Source organism: Corvus hawaiiensis, chromosome 8 (assembly GCF_020740725.1).
Source record: "Corvus hawaiiensis isolate bCorHaw1 chromosome 8, bCorHaw1.pri.cur, whole genome shotgun sequence".
Lineage (NCBI taxonomy): Eukaryota > Metazoa > Chordata > Aves > Passeriformes > Corvidae > Corvus > Corvus hawaiiensis.
Window position 1 is genome coordinate 4,451,299 of NC_063220.1, and position 10,686 is coordinate 4,461,984.

Genomic DNA, 10,686 nt, shown 5'->3' on the forward strand with positions numbered 1-10,686 from the left:
CCCAGATCAAATCTGCCTGATTTTTCTTGCTATTTTGTTTTAAAGACACCCACTTGGCAATTTGAAGCAAGACATCTTTTTTCTGAATCAAACTCCCCAGTTCTTCTTCCTCCCCCCGAACACCTGGGGTTATAAATAGAGAAGGAATTTATATAGAGCCGGTCACACAACATTTTTGGCTGCAACGGATGTGGTATTTCATGTACCTTCCACACATCTCGGGAATGGGGTCTCAGCAATCAGTAGTTTGCAGAAATACTCTGTTATTAACAACTGTCTCTTGTTTCTGCTCTCGTTAACAGCTTAAAGCACCTGGCAAAGTAAAGGTCATCGGGAGTTTTTCAAAGAAATGCTATTTCTCTGGGAATATCCCTCAGCTCCGGGGTAAAATGTACAAAGGGAAAAAAAAAAAAATGGACAGAAAGAAAATGGTTTCTATTCAGAAAACAGCCAATAGCCCCCTAGCCCAGGCTCCTACCTGAGACCTGGGATAAAGCTCTGTGTTAAATGTTTGCAGCTCTTACATGAAAAGCCAAGGGTGAAAGCTTCTTATAGAAGAACCCAGTGCATTTCTCCATCTCAGTGAAGATTTTATTTAGATATGAGTCACCAAAATAATTCTGTCCTGAAACTCCCACCCTTTTCCATCCATCTTTCACTGCTTTGATAATTATGAGGTCCTAATCCCTTTGGAGTCCCTCAGGGCAAACAACTCACGGTAGAGAGCCAAGCAAGGACAAAAAATCAAACCAGCCTCTGGAAATGTTAAAAGAAATTCCCACTTTGCAATTTTTTACTACAAAACAAACAAACAAACAAAACCCTGCAGTGTTCTAAAAGAGCATTTCTCTGTCTCTATTATTTAAGGTCCATAGATTTCTAATTTATTTATGTATTTTATTTATTCCCCCTCCCCAGCAACATCTGGATGTTAAAGACTGGTATTGACCATTCCCCCCTTGCTCCATCCTTGGTGATGGAGCTGAGTGGATTTTGCTGCAGTCTTTATTTCTGTTTCTAGACTTTCACTTGTACCATTCCATTGTGAACAGATAATTATTATTTCATTAGTGTTGCAATTCAGAATTAATTGGCTAATTTACACATGGATCAATTGTATAAATGTGATGTTTGTGATCGGTGCTTGATATGATTTAAAGTAATTGTTTATTTTCAGGTTTTGGCTGTATTGTATTGCAAAGTGATTTATCTCCTTATTTATCCTGTCTCAGCACTGCCTCTTCTTTTTCATTATTTTTCTAAAGAGCTACACTCCTGCTAGGCTGGAGCATGAACCTGTGTGCTGTGATTCTGTGGAGCCCCACTGCTATGAGCTCCAAAAAGCCCTGCCTTGCAGCCTTGCTGAGGATGTGCAGCAGCCCTGCTTCCCTGGCAGGAATTACCCACTGCAGCCTGTATTTCACCCAGATTCTTGTCCCATCTTTATCTGCCACCCCTGAGCATCCCCACTGTGATCACAGGTGACAAACTTTGGGTCACCTTGGGTTCAGTTTTCTCTTTGCCATCCTGAGGAAAAGGCAGTGCTGAGTTTCCTTGTTCCTTTATTTGTCCAAGTGGGAGCTCTCCTGAAGATGTTTGCAGCGTCTGGCCTTCCAGCAATTGTAGGGAAGTAGAATTCCTCCCAGACACTGCTTGATTCCATGGATAACATTAGACATACTTCCACAGGAAAATGCTGAGGCCCCTCCTTGCATCAGGGTTTAGATGTCCAGAAAGAGAAGAAAGAAAGGATGAGAAGACATTTAACGGCTTGCCCCACACAGAAACACTCCCTCCCCAGGCAACCAAAAGGAATCCTTCCACCATCAGATTTTAGAGCTCCTGTCATGCTGTCCAGGCGTACAAACAGAATTTTGTGAGTGCCAGAGATTAACTGCTGCAGAGTTGGAGCTGTTCTCAATGGCTCTCCCCTTCCTATTGCAAATCCTTTCATATGATCAGGGCCTTCTTAAAATCTGAGTTCTTCAGAAACATGGCATTTCTCTGTCAGTCTTTCAAGTGCTTCTTCTGAAATGCATGGCTGGAAATAAACAGAGGTTATGCAGAAAAGGGATGCTACTTTCTCATCAAAAGGAATGTCTCTTGTGGGATGTATTTGATAAGGATGTTTTATTTGAGACTGGAAAAACTACAAGGGAGTTGTGCTTCGAAGCCTGTCTCAGGTTTCCCCAGGCCGAGTGGATCAGGGTGCATGAGATGTGTGTGGGTTGAGAGGTATTTTGGAACAGTTAAGGTTGTTCCCTTATTATGCCTTACAATGGCATTTTTGTACCTTTAAATGGAAGGCTTTGTTCGTGTCTGTTTTCCAGTGGCTTCCTGGCAAGCTGAGAGTCTTCCCTGACAAATATTAAAGTCTCATAGCACTTCAAGAAAGCAGATTGTTCAATTTATGAGACTTTTATTTCTGAGGCTCGTCACAGTCGTGTGTCTGACTCACAGAGATATCATTTTTATCGGAAAAGGGGAAGAATTTCTAGGTTGTTATGCTTTTGTGAAACAAGTCCCTCTGCAAATTCCGTGTAATTTGGAGTAAAACCACAGGGACAGAACTGATGAGGTGCAGGTGAGGTGATCTAAGCACAGTCTTTGTCTCACAGAGCACTACACACGTACTCTGTAGAATGTGATAAGATGGTCTGATGTCATCACAAACTCATACAACATATCCTTTGCTTTTGTCATTTGGACTTGCCCACCAGACTAATTTCTAGAAGGTTTCATCATCCTGGTGTTAGTCATGTGTGCACAATTTATCACTTCCACAAGCGAACTCACCGAATGGAGGTCAGCTAAACACACTGGAGGAAATCCATTGTGAGAAGCATCACTGGAGGATTTGAAGGCAGGGCATGTACTGTTCTTTAACATCTTATCCAAACATAAACTTCAGTTCATCTTTCAAAATATGTCAGGACAGAGACACCCATAGAAAAATGAATGAAGGTGGCTTTGCAGCTCCTATATCTGAAGACCCGTGCTTTTATAGCCAGTTGTAAACTCTGAAGTATCGTGTAAAAAAATAAAAACACCCCAAAATCAAAACCAGGACTATGTAAACATCAGGACTGGTGAAATCTGAAATAAGCAGATTTCTTTGTGGCCATAAATAGGTCATTTATCAAAATCCACAAAAAATCCCGTCACCTCACCTGAAAAGTGCTGAGTATTTCCAGCTCCTACTGAAATAGAAAATTGCTGCACAGCTCTGTGGTGAATGTGGCTAGAAAAGAGGTGTTCCAACCAACACTCAGCCTTCAGGTCCAGGATCCAAACTATCCATTTGCAGAGAGCCAAGAGAGAGCAGAGCACATCCAATGTTTGTGTGCAGGGCAGCTGGATACTGTGCAGTTTTAGGAGTTCTTAAATAATCATTGATTTCAAAAGTGTTACAGCCCATTGACTCAAAAATCAGCTGCTTATAAAGCCTCTCATGTTCACATCACAGATCCTTGGCAATTGTGCAGGAGTTATGCTGGATGTACATACTGAACATGGGCTGTATTTTGAATTTCACGGAAAGATCCTGAAATCACCCTAATTTCCCCAAGAAGGTTTGCTATAGCTGGCATGTCAGTCTGAACCAGCTTGTTCCCCAAAATATCTCATGGTTTTGCAAAACAAATGAATGATGGGGTCATTTTGTGCCTCCACAAGAGCTTCTTTGTCAAAACCTCAGTGTGCTTTGCACTTATTAATGACTCTGCCTTGCCTGCCAGTCCCCAGGGAAGGCTGCTCCTCAGGGAAGCTCCGTGTTTCAGGAATCCCAGGAAGCCAAAGTGATGCACACACCACAGGAGGCTCCTTCTCCCTCTTTTGGCTGGGGCATCTCCAAGACTTCTTGTCTTCAGATGTTCAGACAGTGTAAGTACTCACATCCCTCCCACGGTGCACAGACTCTGTTCTATCAGTCCTGCAAAACAGAACAGGAAAAAGAATGGGTTTTGGGCTTCTTTCTGCACAACATTTCTGTAAATTCCAGGGAAAACTTTATCCTAGACAGCAAAGTTGCTTATTTCTATATATATTAATATAAATGCACAAATCCACATTATAAACACAAAGTATCAGAGGCAAAGAAATGACTAGACAAATTTCAAATCATCCTTCTTTGAGCCACAGCTTCACATTTAAGTTTTTCTTTGTTGTTGTTTGGGGTTTGGATTTGTTTTTTTTACATTGCTGCCTTTTTTTTTATTATACCATTGAAAATTTGGAGATCTATTAGAAAGACGAGCATTATACAGAAAATATTTTTAATGCATTTTGGTTAAACATTAGCAATATACACCAGAAATTCATCAGTAATAAACCTGATGGAAGCAATGCTGGTGGAGAGCAGTAGAAAGATTAAATGCAGGTTGTGCAAAACGCTTCATTGCCATCACAGCCATCAGAGTTACATGTTTTTTTGGACAAGAGAGGATTCCCTTTGGAATTGAGCCACAGGGATCCAACCAGTCCAGAGTGGTGGCTTGAAACTCCTTCCTCATATGGAGATATGAAAAGCAGCCATGAAGAATTAACAAAGCACAACTAAGGGTGACTTTTCCACATCACTTTACATTAAGAGATTTTTGTCTTGTCACTAAGGATCAGTAAAAATATCAGAAAAACAAACCAATTAAAAGGGACTGAGTGCAGTTGAACACCTTCTTCAAGGTGGCAGATAGGGAAAATAATAATAAAATATTACGTATGACAGAAAGTGCAAGAATTTCAGCTGGGTATACATGTCATGCAACATATTTTAAAATGTTTGGTATCTACAGAGCAATAGCATTGTCAAAATAATAATTTTAGCATAGAAACAAACATTAGCTGTTTCTCCTCAGCAGCCTGATGTGTATTCTTGCCATGTGTTGTCATTCCCAGAGTGTGACATTTTTTGTGCAGTGCTGCCATGAAAAACCCCTCACCACATAACCAAACCCACCCAAATCGCTGCTGCTTCAAGTGTTCCAGCCAGGAAAATCCTGTAGAGTACACGTCACACTGCCATGAGAAGTTTGTTATGTATTGCTGTGCTTGAGAGCTGCAGTGGAGTGAAGAATAGAGGAAATGCTAAAAGACTCGAGGGCAAACATGCAAATGACATCTCTGCTTTTTGTTTGTTTGTTTGTTTGTTTGTTGGCAGCAAGGGCTGCTCCGAGGGAGAAGATGAGGTGCTGTCTCTCCAGTAAGAGATCCTGATCTGATTCTGTTCCAGCCACGATGCTTGTAAAGCACTGAAGCTGATCAGAAATTGCAGAGCACTGATCAGGATTTCCAGATGTCCTTGAAAATGCCCTTCACCTTCACAACCAGGCTCTGAAATGATAATATATTGATCGGAATGCTTGGCAGCAGCGTGACACACGCAGGGTTATTGATAAGCAGCGCTGATATTTTCAGGTGACAAACAAGGGTGGGGGAGGCGATTAAAACAGGAATGCACAGCTGCCACGAGAATCTCCAGCTGGGAAACTTGGGCTCTGAGTGATATCGCCCACCAAAAGGTTTCTGCTTTTTGTCTGGGAACACATTTCCATCTGAACCTGCGGAGAATAATTCCTGATATTGCTATACTAGTGCTAATAAAGGCAAATCCCGCAGCGCAGGGATGGAGCCCCGGACGCCTCCCCGCTCGCCCCGGAGGCGCGGCCGCCCTTCAGCACCGCGGCCAGCGCCGGCAGCGTCCCCCGCGGGCTCGGGATCCCGTCCCGCCCGCCCCATCCTCCGCACATCCCGGGATAACGCTGCTGCTCCGAGCAGGTGAAGGGCCAGAGCTCCGATGTGCTCCTGGGGCTGTGCGAGAGAGAAAGAGGGGACTTAATGGCTGTATTCTAGAGGCAAAACCAAACCAACAAACAAAAAAGAGTTAGAGGTTTGCTGCTATTGTAGAAGCTCCAAATAACAAAATAATTAAATGTATCTGAGCCTTGAGATTACAAATTCAATCCAGGACCCTTTGTCTATTGTGCCCTGAGCCTTCTCGGGCAAATTCAAGAGAATTACATCTCGGGTTATTTTAATATCAAAGCATTCCATAAGAAGACGTGGGAATTGTTTCCCTTTTCAATAGTGTTGATGCTTTGCTCTGTTTATTCCCCAGCTGGTATTTTTTTTACTTCTCAGGGATATATCAAAGTTTATGCAGTATATGTAACTTGGGGGAGATGGAAAAGGCATTGACAATATTAATTGTTTCATAAATAGCGTCAGATAGGATATGCTTTTTATACCCTTGGTTTAAACCCTGTTAGTGAAAAACCAATACCCTGCCATTTGTTTATACTTTTCTTGGCGTACAAGGCAGATATATTAGAGAGAATGAAGCCAATAAAAGGTTACAGGCAGCCTTTTCCACTCTCAACTTTTAGGCATGGCCCCTTTTTCAAAAGAAAACTGTCTTTTATTTTGGAACATTATAACCATTCCCCCTGTCTGTAAAAATGTATGAAGAACCAGAAATTACAAAGGACCAAATAGAAAGAACCGTTGCTTTTAGATGAGCACTTCTTCACACAAACAATTCCATAGAATCCACCACAAGCAATTCCATGCCTCCACAAGTACCTGCTGAGGCAGAGGGATGAAGGGCTCCACTAGCCAGCCCAGCAGTGTGGGGGTCTCTGAGGCAAAGCTGCCTCAGAGAAAAAGGCTCAGCATCAAACAAAAACCCCTCTTTCCTTCAGTATTCTTATTTGGATCCAAGAAGTTTGTCACAGAACAAGTCCTGAGAGTGGAAAGAGGAACTGCAACCAATCCCAAAGGCAGCACATGACTGGTAGTTTCAGAAAAGGAAAACGATCTTCAAATTAATTACTGGAGTTCTTGCAAAAGTTTTTAATCCAAGCAATGGTAAAAGAGACTCCTAAAAAACCTATTTGCACTGCAAGCATTTTACTCCTTGCAGTCCTTTTATTTCCTTATTCAGCCTTTTAGTCCCTGCAGGAAGGGACAAAGAGGTAGGTTATGGTGGGTTTACCTGCTAGGGTGTGGGGGGGTTGCCTCTGTTTTCATTAAAAAAAATATTTTAATCATGTTCTATGCAGTGTCACATGCCAAAGAAATACAACCCTTGCACATCTTTATGCAAGAGTTTCAATGCTGCTGTGTTCTGCTATATTAATATTACAGTTTTGGAAGATATGTAGCATAGCAGCAACTAACTGAGGGCTGGAACATTGGAAATCAAGAGAGGGAAGAAGGAAGAAAATGCCATTCAATATTCCTGGAAATTCCGTAGAAATCAGTGGAAATGTGCTGTGCATGGTTTTTTCTCATACCATAAAATGGTCCCACTGCAGTCTTGAGTCCCTTTTGCAGGATGCCAAGAGCTGCAGTTATCCTTAAGGAAAGGCACTCCCAGGGTTTTCCCTTGATCTGTGAACAGGAAATGTGAAGCTCGATGTCCTGGTTTTCAAAGCAGCTCTTCATGGATCATCTCCTACAACTTCAGGAACTTTCTGTGCACAATCAAAGGTCAGGCCCTGTGGCAAAGGCATAAAATTCATTACCAGAGGGAACACCAGGGCATGGTCCTTTCTCCACTCCAGCTGCACAGGGGAGGAGGCTTTGCTTAGCAATCACTTCTATTCCAGACCTATTTGTTGCTCAGACTACAGTAAATCAGGAGTATTGACTTCTTCAGCATCTCTGAGACACAGAAGGGTTTTAAGGACGTGCTCCAGAAAAGTAGAAACTTGCTGAAAAACAGAGGAGGAAAAGCCATAGCCAGAGGTACCTGTGGAGGCACCAGGTGTCAAAGCCAGGCAGAGATCAGATTTTTTATTTGCCTCCCAGGCAGAGCCTCTGCACACCCAGACTTCAGCAATACCTGGAGAGGACTGACAGGTACCTACACGAGTAAAGAAAGCAGTAAGAGTGACAAAAGCAACAAGAATAAATGCTGGCTGGAAGGTGCTCCCACTTGCTGCCCACAGCTGATTGTAGCCCTGTGTAATGTACTTGGGACAAGGTGAGAAAGCCACCCTGAGCAGCGTCTTCCACCCTAAATCCTCCTGTGATCTGGTCAGACAGAGGGAAGAGCATCGGGGTTACCCAATAAAAAGTACATTTTAGAGAGCCACTTTTCACCCCTTTTCCAGCACAACCTTTTCCAGTTGCTCTGGAAGGCCTAGAGAGGCAAGAAGAGAGAATTTTTCTCCCTCAGTGCAAAAGAAGATGTGACAACAGGTGGACTCTGTGTAAAGTCTTTACCTAAATCATGTTAATCTCACCATCAGACCCTAATCTCCAGCTCCAGCATTAGAGAACACAGTGCATCCCACCCATGGCATCAAGGCTGACCCAGCAACACCCTTTTGCCTCTCACATCTGTTGAGCTGATCTGAAACACCACAACCAAATCCCATTTCCAGCAACGCACGTGCTTTGCCTTGCTCCTCAACCTGCCAGTCCTAATGACTTGCAATTAAATAAAAGCCTTCCTCATGCTCTGGGTCTCCCTGCCCATCCTCCCTGCGAGGCTGTGGCTTTAATTTCACCCTTTTCACAGCAGCAGACTCCTAGGGCAGGCAGCAGGATTATGACTCACATACTGTGGGAAGTAATGATGATCCAAAAAGCAAACGGAGGTGGGCAGTGAAGGAGAAATCACTTATGCAAATAGAAATATTTTCAATAATGATCAACAGCATGAGAAAGAATATAGGAAAAATTACATTAGGCAGAGGAGCTTCATTTTTCAAATGTTCCCTAAGTGCTAGAAATCTTCCCATCTTCATTTTTCCCTTTAAACTCTGTCATTTGTACAGCCTATTAACCTTTAACTTTATGACTATCCTAACGTGAAATACTGGCAGCATTTAAGTGTGAGAATACTCGAGACCTGCCTTCCTGGTTGGCAACAGAGGTGAAGCACTTTCTTTTAAATCAGTCATTTTTAATATCAGTCATATACACACAGCATCAGAGACACTATTTTTAGATTCACGTGCTGGTGTTACTTATAATAAATGCTCTACAGACCCCAGTTATCTTCCCTCAGAGATCTTACAGAGCCCTTCTTGTCTGTCCTCTCTCAGTTTGTCTCCTTAATTGTAGTCTTCAATTCTGCTCAAAAGTAGAGGAGAAAATTAAGTCAAATCACTTCCTTCAAATTCCCTCTTTCATGCTCTTAAAAAAGACGATGTAAAATTAATTATTTGTGTTTACCAGAGCTGCTGAGGAGTCGAGCCGAGGCTGGGACTTCATTGTGTGAAGCCCTGCACCGCGTTGCAGCCACTTCTGCCCTGCAGACCTGGCGTGGGGCAGGTGAGGAGGGGTGATTAAGTGACTTCCAAAAGGTGGTGAAGACAAAGTGGCTCATCCTGGTGGTGAGTGCTGGGGCTGTATCGATTCCACCTGCGGCAGGGGATGGAGGAGCTTTAGCATGGAGCTTGTGAGGTTTTAATCGTAACCATTAGTTCAATCCACAGGAGTGACAAGGGCTGCTCAGACCTGAGGACAGGAACCTCTGTTGTTTGTAGCTAAATCTCAGCGATAAAACAACACCCAGAGATGAGGACGGATGATCTGCTGGGAATCTGCTGGATGTCCTCTGTGCCAGTGAGTGCCCTCCTCAAGGGCTGGGCATGGCCCTGCCGTGGGGCATCACCGTGGCCTGGGAGAGCATCCAAAAGGAACTTTCAGTTGGAAAGAACAGCCAAAGCTGTTACACTGATGGCTGAGAAAACATTTCCTGAGAGCTGAACCGCCAGAATTTACTTACACAAAGCCTTCTCCTTTTCCCTTGCTCTTTCAGACTCGGCAAACCTTCGAGAAGCTCAGCAGGGAGCCCTGGAGCAGCACTTTAAGCCAGTTTTCCAGGCAGGAGCCTGTGCCTTTCTCCTTAATCAGAAAATATCCAGCCCCAAGGAGCGAGACAGGGACCACAGCAGCCCTGGCTGCCCAGCCCTTCCCTGCACACCTCAGGGTGGGCAGGAGGAAGCCCAGGGCTGTACAAATGTCCCTCTCTGTCACCTCCACGGCACGGTGCTCCCTTCCTGGGTGAAGGACATGGGCAGGGTACTGGGAGCAGTGCTAGTGCTGGTGTGTTTCAGCTGTGACAAAGGTTTGAACCAGGAGTTTTTACTCATGCAAACTCTCTTCTGAGCTTTCACTGTCTTAGGGAATCTTCTGCTCTCAGGACTGCTCTCCTGAACCTGATAAAGATTCACTGAAACTGCAGACTCACTTTGGGGTAGAAATGATCAGCCACCAGCCCAGGCCAAGCAGGAGATCTGGAAGGATTTTTGGCTATGGATCAAATTCAACCCAGGAAAATAAATTGGTGGGACAACTAAAGACTTGAGCAAGACTCGGTCAAAGGAGGAAATTCAGAGCTAAGCTTGCTCTTGCATCCTATGTGTACCCTGTCTTACAGTTCACCAGCCTGTTCTTTCTACTCCTTTGAGGGGATTTCTGAGGCACCAGAGGAAGCAGATGGAATTTATGTTTAGGTTGGTGTCTAGATTTTCCATTAGACTCTGTCCAAAGCATCCATGAAATGGAGTTCAGCACACAGCAGGCACAGGGATTTCCTCAGGTGACAGCTCAGGTCCTGCAGGGACAGCTGGCACATGCCACCACACCCAGCACTGCCAGCACACCCATGTCACCTCCTGCTCACACAGGACCTGAGGAAAGTCCCCAAAACTTCAGCAGGGTTCAGCCACCTCA